Genomic DNA, 11,653 nt, shown 5'->3' with positions numbered 1-11,653 from the left:
GGCAGAGACATGACCATTCTTGAGGCCCCACTAGTTCCTTGATTCCAGAACATAGCCTGTGCCATGAACAATTTGAAAGAAATGGTAGGGGCCACATGGGTCGCACATTTGGTTGGACATCCAACTCTTGGTTTTGGCTCAGATGGTGACCACAGGGTTGAGATCAAGTCCCACATGGAGCCCTGTGTTGGGCTCTACGCTTGGCTCAGAATCTGCTTGTGTTTCTCTCTTCCTCTGCCCTGCTCCCAGGCACGCACATGCATATGTACTTTCTCTCAAATAAATAAATAAATCTTTACAAGAAATTAAAAAGAATGGCAGCTCTCTTCATTGGATCTCACTTGTTACAACTGCATCCTTCCCCACTTTCATAGTTCCTTCTTTTCCTAGGAAGGATGTGAAGAACTCAGTTCAGATGAAATTCTGTAATATACTACAGGCACACTTGCATTAAAATTTAGAAGTAAGGAAGCTTTCGTTTAAACCCCAAGTTTGAACTGTGAGTGATAAAGTTGACTCTGACCAGGAAGTCAGCAAGATATATTGGATGATACAAAAGTATTTCCTAATGTCCTTCTTATCAAACCACAAAAGAAATGACATAATTCGTGTGCATATTAATACCTAGCCTGCTTCCTGGAGGCATTCTGCTCTCTGAATTTGAAAAGTAAATTATGTTTTATTTTAAGTTATATTTCATTTTCATGGTCAGTGATGAGATGATCTTCAAAGTTCCTTTACAGCATCAGAGAAAATCCTAAATGTTGAATGTGTGTGTCAATTCTGGATCAGTTTTGATTGTTTTGTTTTTATTCTCAATATGGTTATATTTTCCTGTTTATTAGCATGCATGGTATTAATTAATTAGATGCTAAACATTGTGAATTTTATTTTGATGGATGCTGAATGTCTCCGAATTCCTATGAGTATTTGTGGGTTGTGTTCTGGCACACAGTTCAATTATTTTGAAACAGTTTGATCCCTTCAAGGATTGCTTAAAAAAAAGAGAAAGTTATGATTTGCATATCATAAAATGCACACTTTTAAAGTATATAGTTCCCTTTTTTATATATTTGGAAGTTGTGTAAATATTACCAATAACTAAATCCAGAACATTTTTACTCCCCCAAAAAGCAGCCCAGTACTCATTAGGAGTAGTAATTCCTAATTCCTTTACTCTCTATAATAACTGGAACCATTAATCTACTTTTTGCCTCTATAGATTTCCTGTTTGGGCTATCTTACATAAACATAATTATATAATATATGGCTTTCTGTGTCTGGCATTTTTCACTTAGCAATGTTTTCAAGATCCATCAACATTGAATTATGTATCTGTTCTTTATTCTTCTTATGATTGAATAACATTAATTCATGGATTATACTATACTAACGAAATATAGTTAATCCATAACTGATGGACTTTTGGTTTCTTTCCAAATTTTGGCTACTGTGAATAATGCTGCTATGAACACTGGTGTACAAGATCTTGCATGAACATATGTATTAATTCTTTTTGGTATATGCCTAGGAGTAGAATTTCTGGATCATATAGCAACTGCCAAACTGTGTTTCCAAAGTGGTTGAACCATTTTATATTCCCATCAGTGATCTGTGATGGTAATTGTCTTCCCAGCAGGTGTAAAGTATAATGTTTTGGTTTGCATTTCCCTTATACTAATAAAACTGAGTATCTTATGTGGTGATTGGTTGTATGTATATCTTCTTGGGAAAAATATCTAATCAAATCCTTTGTCCTTTTTTTTTTTAATGGACTTTTGGTAAGTTGTAGTAGTTCTTTGTATTTATGTATACTAGAACCTTTCAGATACATAATTTGCAGTTATTTTCCTTTATTCTATATGTGCTGCCTTTTACTTTGTTGATTGTGTACTTAAGAGCATGGAAGGTTTTAATTTTTGTAAAATCCAGTTTATCTATTTAGGTTTGTAATGCATTTAGAGTTAATTTTTTTATATAATGAGAGGGAAGTTTCCAAATTCTTTTTTTTTCTTTCTGTCCTGCTGATAATAAAGTGTCCCAGCAGCAACATCTGTAGAAATACTATTTACTATTTTTTTCAAATTAAATTGTCCTGGAACCCTTGACAAAGAACCAGCTGACTGTAAATATAAGTGTTTATTTCAGAACACTCAGTTCGATTCCGTAGAGCTGTATATCTACCCACATGCAAGTACTATACTGCCTCAATTATTGTAGCTTTCTTGTAAGTTTTTTAATAGAAAATGTATCTTCCAGTAGTTTTCATCTTTTTAGAAATTTGTTTTGGCAATTGTGTGTTCTTTGCTTGGATTTTGGGAATCATCTTTTTAATTTTTCCAAAACAAAATAGGCATCTGTAATTTGGATAGGGATTGAGGAATATTAGATCAAGTTTGAGAGTATTGCTATCTTAACAATATTAAGTATTCTGATCCATGGACATGGGGTGTAATTTCATTTATTTAAGTTTTTATTTAATTTCTTTTATAATGTGTTTTAGTAGTTACTGTGCATATCTTATACTTTTTTGTTATATGCATACCTAAGTATTTTATCCTTCTTGATTGCTGTAGAATTGCTTTTTAATTTTGTTTTATTTTTGATAGTTCACTGACAATGAGTAGAAACACAATTGATTATATATTTCTTTTATCCTATAATCTTGTTAAACATATTTATTAGCTGTAATATTTTTGTGTGAATTCCATAGGATTTTTTTTTTTTTTTTTTTTGCATACAAGACCAGGCTATCTGTAGATGGAGACTTTTGTTTCTTCATTTCCAATAAGGGTGACTTTTTTTTCTTTTTCTTGTCTAACTTCCCTGGATAGAACCTCTAGTACAATGCTAAATAGAAATAATGAAAGCAGAAATCCTTGTCTTGGTCCTGATCTTAGACGAAAAGCTTTGAACTTTTCACCATTAAGTGTGATGTTGGCATAGGTTTTATTAGGTTAAAGAAGTTTCTTTATATTTCTAGCTTTTTAGTCTTACTTGCTTTTTTTGGTCTTACTTTACTTTTTTAGTGTTACTTACTTACTTACTTACTTTTCTTAACATGGCATATTACATTGATTTTTATATGTTGAACCAAGCTTGCATTGTCAGGATGAATTGCATTTGGTCATGTTGTATAATCATGTTTATACATTGTATAATACCACTTGTCAGTATTTTGTTGGTGATTTTGCATCTATATTCATAAGGTATATTGATCTATAGTTTTTCTTTCTTGTAATGTGTTTGTTTTGTTTTGCTCACCAGACAATACTGACCTAATACAATGAGTTGAGAATTATTCATTTCTGTTCTAACCTTTGGAAGAATTTGTAAAGAATTGGTATTAATCCCTCCTTCCTCCTTAAATGTTTGCAAGAATTCAGCACTGAACCCATCTGGCACTGGACTTTTCTTTAGGGGGAATTTTTTGTTTTGTTTTTTGTTGTTGTTGTTTCAAATTTAATCTTTACTTTTGTTGGGAGGAGATTGGAGAGGAGCAGAGTCAGAGAGCAAATCTCAAGTAGCCTCCATACCCAGTGCCTACAGCCCATATGGGGCTTGATCTCATAGCCCTGAGATCATGACCTGAGCCAAAGGCAGACACTTAACTACTGAGCCACCCAGGTGTCCCACTAAATGTTTTAATGTTTCCTTTGATTATACGAATATAGACGCTGAGTCTTCATCCTAAAATAATTGAGCTGACAGGAAACTCAGAGATAATTTTTAGATGTGGACCAAAGGTGTGGAACATGAGAGGAAACTGACAAGATCACTTAGCTAAATTTATGTTAAGAATTAAGGGTATTTGACTAATTACATTTCTAAGAGCTATAGAGGTGGTGATTTATTGTTTTCACATTTTTATGCCCATGCTTTCTGAATGATAAGCATGATTGCTGAGGAGTTGGTGTTACTTTGTGGGAGGAAGGGACTTCAAAAGCTAAACAAAACATATAATTCCAAAAAACAATTTTTGTTTTTCCCAACTTTTTACTACAATTACCATCCTAAAAATTTGAAAGAATTTTATAGAGAACACTGATTAATGTATCACTGAGAATATTTTACTATACTTGCTCTATCACAAATCCATTCTTCTACAAAGCTGTTAATCTGTTACTTTCTATACATTTCAAAGTAAATTTTTGCTAAATACCTAAACATACATATCATTAATTAGAGTTAATATCTTTATTTTACTTTATTTTCTTAAGACTTCTGTTAACCAATCATATAACATTCAAGTAGAAATAATTTTTCATATATATGATAAATATATGTAGTATGTATTTGTATATATAATTTTCTCTCTCTATATATAAAATCTTACACTGGTAAATGCCTTCATAAAATGTTGCATTTATATCATAAAATTGTATGTTTAGAGGGAAGTATTTTATATTTACCAAGATAATTATTAATTTTAGTGTTCTTCATTCCTTCCTAAAATGTGAATATCATATTTCTTCTCTTGGGAGAATTTTCCTTAGAATTTATTATAGGGTAAGTCTGTTTACTGTAAATTCTCTTGGTTTTCTTTTTTGAAATTGTATTTTGTCTTAATTCTCAAAGGATATTTAAACTGGATTTCAGATTTTGATTTTGACATTTAAATTGTTCCCAGTGCACATAATGAATCCACTATCTTCTAGATTCCAGATTCAGATGAGGAATCAGTGGTTATCTGAATCATTTTTCCCCTACATGAAAACTGTTTTTTATGTTGGCTACTTTCAAGATTTTCTCTTCATCTCTGGTTGTCACCAGATTTAATATATTGTTTGTAGAGTATTTTGTTTGTATTTATTCTGCTTTTATTTGCTGAGCTGCTTACTTCCATATATCTTTTGTATTTAATCAAATTTAGGAAATTTTACCTATTATTTCTTCAAATATTTTGTTCTGCCCTATTCTCTCCCTCCTTTTCTGTTAGGTCTATAATTAAACATCTGTTATACATTTGCTATTTCCCAGGTTCTTAAGACTCTGATACATACATTTTTTCAACAATTGATCTCAACTCTCATGGAGACTATGATTTAGTTAAGAAACCAACACATGTGAAACTAATGATATTTATAACCACTGTACACATAAGAAAAAATATGAATATCATGGGATATCTGTACTGTCGGCAATGCTGTTTGCTTTTGTTTTTGTCTTGTTTTTAGTATGTGATTTCATTGTTGAGTTACCATGATGACATTGTTGCTACCTTTTAAGGGTAGCACGTGTAAATAATGTTTTATTTCCAGACAGAGACTGTTTCAAGTACAAAGTTTTTCTTTTTTTCCCATCTTCAGATGGTATTTACCCGCACTGTGCAAAAAATTTTTGAAAATAATTTAACTTATTTCAACATGTAAGTTACATTTTATCAATTTAGAAAGTAAAATCTCTGAAATAATCTATTAGTTTTATCTTAACCTGTCATGCCAGTCAACTTTCTATCTATTTGCTCTCAAACTACTTCTCATATCTCATTCAAATCAAAATCAGTTGTTTTGTAATAACACTTAGGGCTTTCTCAGGATATTACATTTTCTAGAAATAGTATTTTCCTTTCTTTAGTTTAGTTTGTGCATGGGCTAAGAGCAAGCATTCCTTATTTAAAAATATGCTATGCATGAGCAAAACTATTAATGGGGATGGTGTCAGAAGTAGGCTGGTAACATGAAGAGGTGTTTGCTGTTTTTGAGGAAAAAAGCCATATTCATCTGGTAGAAGTGTACACAGCTGTGTTTGGGTTCATCAGACATCTCGTGATAAATGTCTGAGGTTTACTTATTTTCCAAGTGTTTTGCCACATGCATTTCCCCTCATTTTTTAGCATGAAGAGAGCTTCAAAAGGCTCATATGCTGCAAGTTGCCATTTCATCTGTTTATCAAAATAGATGCATAAGTAGGCTTTGCTGTCAATAAATTATGTTGAATGAGTTTATGGCCCATTTTTCACTCTTCTAGATAACAAGATAGCTCAGAAGTAAACGTTCAAAAGCCAGAGGATTCAGATATCATTGCCATGATTTTCATATATCCTGGAATATGTGCTTCAACTTACTAAATGTTGGCAACTTTTCTTGGTCACCAAGACAAGTCAGTTTCCTAGTTGTGTCATGTCTGCAGCTCTTCTCTGTTTAGTTAACATTTTTTAAACAGAATTTCAAGAGAGAAGCAGACTGTTTCTAAAATTCTATCTTATAAAATTCTAAGTTGAGGGGCTTCTGGGTGGCTCAGTGGGTTAAAGCCTTTGCCTTTGGCTCAGGTCATTATCCCAGGGTCCTGGGATCGAGCCGCCCCCATTGGGCTCCCTGCTTGGCAGGGAGCCTGCTTCCCCCTCTCTCTCTCTGTCTGCCTCTCTGACTACTTGTGATCTCTGTCTGTCAAGAAAAAATAAAATAAAATATTTTAAAAAATAAAATAAAATAAAATTCTAAGTTGGACTACTATGAGTCACTGATCAATACTTCCCTCATTTTCAGTAATGACCTAATTAGTCCTACTTATAATTGAAGGTTTGTGATTTTAGAAACATTGCTTAGTCTTGATTGTGGTCCTTCATCATTCCTCTACTTGACTTTTTATCTTTGGTTAAAGCTCAAAATTTTGCTAATTATTGAAAATTTGCTCCTTTTTTTTTTTTTTTTTTTGAGTTTGCTTCGGTTTAAGTGTTTGTCTATCTTGTTGGATGCTATTACTATGAATGGCTTAGCTTTTTGACAATTATTTAAGACCTTTATTAAAGTTTGTTGACTTTAAAAAAATAAGTTAATTTTTATTACAAATTAAAAATTAAGTTGTTAAAGATCTCAATTTGACCAGATATGAAACATTTTTTTAAAAAAACTTTAAAGGTGTATTGAGAGAAAAAAAAAAAGAACAGTCTTTAAAAAAAAAAAATACAACATATTTGCCATTACCAAAAAGAAACATACTTAGGTAGAGTAATAGAAAAACAACCATGCTGCATAGATAATGCAGATAGTCCTAGTTATCTGGTCAGTGGGCAAAAAGCAACACTCATGGTTTATAGTTCCCATCAGTTGTTCAGCTCTTATTGCTGGAATTTCATGTTCATTCCTTTTTGTTGGATGACTAAACCCTAAACTGGATGATGATAGTGATGTTAATGGTAAGCCAGCCTTTCTTCAAGCCTCCCACCCACATTCCACATCTTGCTTTGGGAGTGGACACAGCTGTGTGGACATAGCTGATAAATGCACTGCTTTGTTCTCTTTGACATCTTATGGTTTAGGGTTTTCTGAGTGTCTGTGCAGGTAATTGAAGTCACTGTGGTAGACTTTGAAGAGGCTGCTGACATTGGGTCTCATTGCCTTGATTTTTCTTATCTTCTTCACTGCTGTCCTTCCTAGGCTATTTTGGCTGTGAGGACCCCTGCAGAATCCAGGTCTATAACCACCATACACATTCTATTTCACTGGTCTACCTTGTTCTCCTGCACCCTGGTTGTCAGTTCCCTCCATCACCCCTCCCTTTACAGTAGGGTTCAAATACTATAGTCAACACCCATGGGGTCTCTGCAGGTAGAAACGTAGCAACAACCATCACCTGAGGTAAGATAGGACTGTTGGGCCTGGCCTTCCAGAGTACTCTTTGATGCTGCATTCTTTTCCCCATGTTCACTATTCTGGTTATCCAGATGGCAGTTGCATGGAGGACCCCTGGAATGTGGATATGGATTGGGTCTATAAAAGTGACAGTCTGCTCATGTTTACTACTTTAAACTGGAACTCCACTAGGATCAGTAACATTTGCTGTCTCCACACCCTTTTCTTCTTCAGCAACATCAGACTCCAGTCTCCCCATCTCCTACGCTTCTAGGGTTATTCTTTATGACAGCCTGGTGTACAAATGCATCTTCCTTGGTATCATATTTATTGATGAAACTGTATCTGTTTCTTACACTGAATCATTTTACTGTCCCCAAAACCTTAGTTGCAGTGATCTTGTCCCTACGTACAGCCACTGCCCATGTGCCATCCCCTGGACTGCTCTTCACTGTGCTGCCAGGCTTGGTGTCTCCATCTGTTGCTGGTTGCATTTGGGTCACAGCCTGGCTGCTCATGGTTGGCTTGATGGTCACTGGGGTCACCTGTGGTAGCTACAGCTCCTCCTGGATGTAGTGGAAACTAGAGATGGCAGGGATGGTGCTGCTCTCGACTTTCTGGGGTCCCTATTCCATACTCCCACTGCCTGTCAAATTGAATGGCGTGGCTTTTAAAGTTAGGCACTTGTGGATTTAAACCACACTTCTTCCTTGTTTCTTATACACCTAATTACTGTAAAATAGGAATAAAACAGCTTTTTCTTGTAATCTTATAAAAACAAAATGAGAAAATTAACTTAAAACTCAGTAGAGTTGCCATGAATTTAAAATGAGATATCAGATTATAAGTAATAATTTCCTTAAAGTTCCTGTGAAAACTTAAAGAAAGAACTTCAATAGGAAAATAACTTCAAATTTTAACTTTCAGTTATTAGCATCATTAGCTCCTTATTTTGACATTAAGAAAAAAAGTGAAAGAGAAGCAGCATAAATGAAGATGCTGAAGGGCTAACATGAAATATCAAGTCAGTGTTACAGATGTATGGGGCAAAAAAGAAAAGATTATTAACAATTTCTGCTCAACTCAAGTGTGTGAGTCTTCCTATCACACAACCACTGCATCTTTCATTGCCAGAGGAAGAGATACTCAGATTTCTAGAGCTGCTTCTAATTTCATCACAAAATGAATCCCATTATTATTTCCATTTCTGATTTAATTTAGAAATTAAGTAAAAAATAAAAGATGATAGAATGCAGCAAATCTTGAATCATGGGGAGATTCACAGCATAATTTTTCTAGTTAACAAAAATATGTAGAGCAAATATAAAAATCTACCAAATATAAATGTAGATACATTAAAAAAATCCAAAGTAAGTCCAAAGATAGAAAGTACTATATTTTTTAACCAAAAATGAAATGAATTAGATAAGATGAAAAAAAAATAATGTTTACTAATATGTCCAAAAACACTGCCTTTGGAAAGATTAGTACACATTAATAAAAGTACAGTGTCTGAAAGTACAATGTCAATGTCAGTACAAAAGTACAATGTCGGAAGGAATGGGCATTAGAAAAGCCATTAAACTATTTGCTCCCTAAAGAGGATCAACATATGCTGTTTTTATATATTATTTCTTTCAAAGCTTGGAGAAAGTGACATAGCATATTTTATATATATATATGGCACCAGAGCATATGAACTTCTTCAGAATTTAAGGGGGGGGAGCTTGATTTACCACCTCATTTTTTAAAGATTTTATTTATTTATTTGAGAGACAGCACAAGTGGGGCCAGGGGTGGGGAGGAGGGAAGCAGAAGGAGAAGAAGAGGCAGACCTCCCGCTGAGCAGGAAGCCTGATGCCAGACAGATCGCAGGGCCTGGATCTGAGCTGAAGGCAGATGCTTAACTGACTGAGCCACCTAGGCACTCTTGCCATCTCATTTTATTAGCTGAAACTAAAATCAGAAAATACAGTGTGCAAGAATATGTTCAGAACAACTCAGTTTTCAGTTTAGATCCCATGATTTTAAACAGAGTATTAGTAAGGCATGTGAAAGGTAACTATTCATTCAGAATAAGCAGGACTCTAAAAATGAAGACCTAGAACACTCTTAGAAAATATATTATAGCCTGAGGAAAAATAAGAGTACCTTAATTTAAAAAAAATATATACCTTACTGCTCATAATGATTCTCACACAACTGTGCATTTATTCTCAATTACAAAGTATTTGATAAAAATATAAAAGGAAATCAGAGCTGTTTCTGCTAGTAGTGAGATACAGCTTCAATAATCATTTACTTAGCTTAGAATCACTAGCTGATGCAATAAAATTAAAACATAAAATATATGTATTTTTTAAAATGTGAATTATCAATATCTTCCTATCAAACCTAACAGAATGAACACAAAAATACTAGAATCATAAAAAGATCGACATGTGTAAAAAATTCTTAAAATGCACATATAAAATGCCATAGAGTTTTATATCAGGAAATAAACTGAGACGACCAAGGAAAAAAATTCTCCAATATAATAAATGGTAAAGTCAAACTACTTAGAAATAAAAATTAAAATATACATAGGAAATAGAAAAAGAAAATTACATAAACATAAGACACATAATTAATAGTGTCTTACTGGGGAGAATGCATTAATAACAAAAGTATATATGGTATTTTAAGCTAGATTTAAGGTTAGTACAATTCTGATAGAAGTTCTAATAAGATTGGGGGAGATAAACTAAAGTTTTTATAACAAAGTGCTAAAAATTAAAATTAGTGAAAATTAAAGACGTGAAGGGGAACAACAGTCTTAGAAATTTTGATTGAAACATTACTAAAATAACTTCAGAAACATTCTGTAGATCAAATAATCCTAAATTATTTCATCAAACAAAATACTTTAATTTGTGAAATACTATATATATCATGTTTCACAACTGAATTATGATGTCATTACATTAAACATAGCTAAATGAATTTGAATTCCATAGAGATTTGAAACTCACATTTACTATTGAAAATAAATAAAAGAACTTGAAGAATTTCTTTACGTAGTGCATTTTTTCCTCCTCAATCTTAGTTTTTCTTCTCTCTCACAGATATGATAATTTAACACTTTCCTATGTTTAAAAGTTTTTAAAAATTATCTAATATACTAGGCAACAAAAATATGTACATTTATAGACTTATGTGTGTATGATTATATTCATATGTAATATTATTCTAAGATATTATTTTAATACATAAATTATCTATAATGTATTTGAGATATAATTCTCTATAATTAAAAAACCCAATATTCAAAAACATTTTATGCATTTAGTTAGCACATTTTAAAAGTACATATTATGAAAAAATATTAACTGTAAAAATGTTAGATTTTGCTTAAGATACCTCTTTAATGATGTATACCTAGATGAATATTATGTCATACTAAAAGTGGACAAACTCTAACATCAGTTTGATTTTTTGAAGCAACAGAAATGCCTTGCTTATAAAATTAAAAATAAGAGAATAAAACTTCTATAACAGCAAAACACTCAATATTTGAATTTCTGCCAAAGACATAACACATATCACATAGGTCATTAAAAAACTTTGGATGATGAATAACTAGCTTAAAGCTTGATTGGGGGCTTCAGTTTTACTGAAAAAAATCATGTATGTAAAGTGATTTTTCATTTCTTAGAATCTCACAATCTAAGTTCTAAAGAAGAGGAACAATATTGCTTCACCAAGTTTTACCCAAGGTCTATTAACTTCAACCATTAGTATTTTGGTGTACAGTGCTCCTGCACCTTAGTTACACAATGAAATCACCTAGAGAGCTTACAAAATCCACTGTAGTCTGAGTCACATCCCCAGAGATTTTGACTAATTATTTTAGTAAACAACCAAGGAGGTGCAATTTTTAAAAACTTCCCCAGTTATTCTAACATGAAGCCAAGGCTGAGAATTGTTACACTCCTTGTTTATAACCAATGCACACAGAAAGGTTGAGAAAATTGGAATATTGATTAATTCAGTATATCTTTGCAAATGCCATAGTTGAATAACATTTTTATTTTAATATA

At 32.7% G+C, this 11,653-nt stretch overlaps 1 pseudogene; it reads right to left on the bottom strand.

The window, feature by feature from the left end:
- Nucleotides 1–7,293: 7,293 nt before the first annotated feature.
- Nucleotides 7,294–8,092, bottom strand: LOC125109802 (Y-box-binding protein 1-like; annotated as a pseudogene).
- Nucleotides 8,093–11,653: the final 3,561 nt, after the last annotated feature.

The sequence above is a fragment of the Lutra lutra genome, chromosome 9, assembly GCF_902655055.1.
Source record: "Lutra lutra chromosome 9, mLutLut1.2, whole genome shotgun sequence".
Classification (NCBI taxonomy): domain Eukaryota; kingdom Metazoa; phylum Chordata; class Mammalia; order Carnivora; family Mustelidae; genus Lutra; species Lutra lutra.
This window is presented reverse-complemented; position numbering and strand designations above follow the sequence as displayed.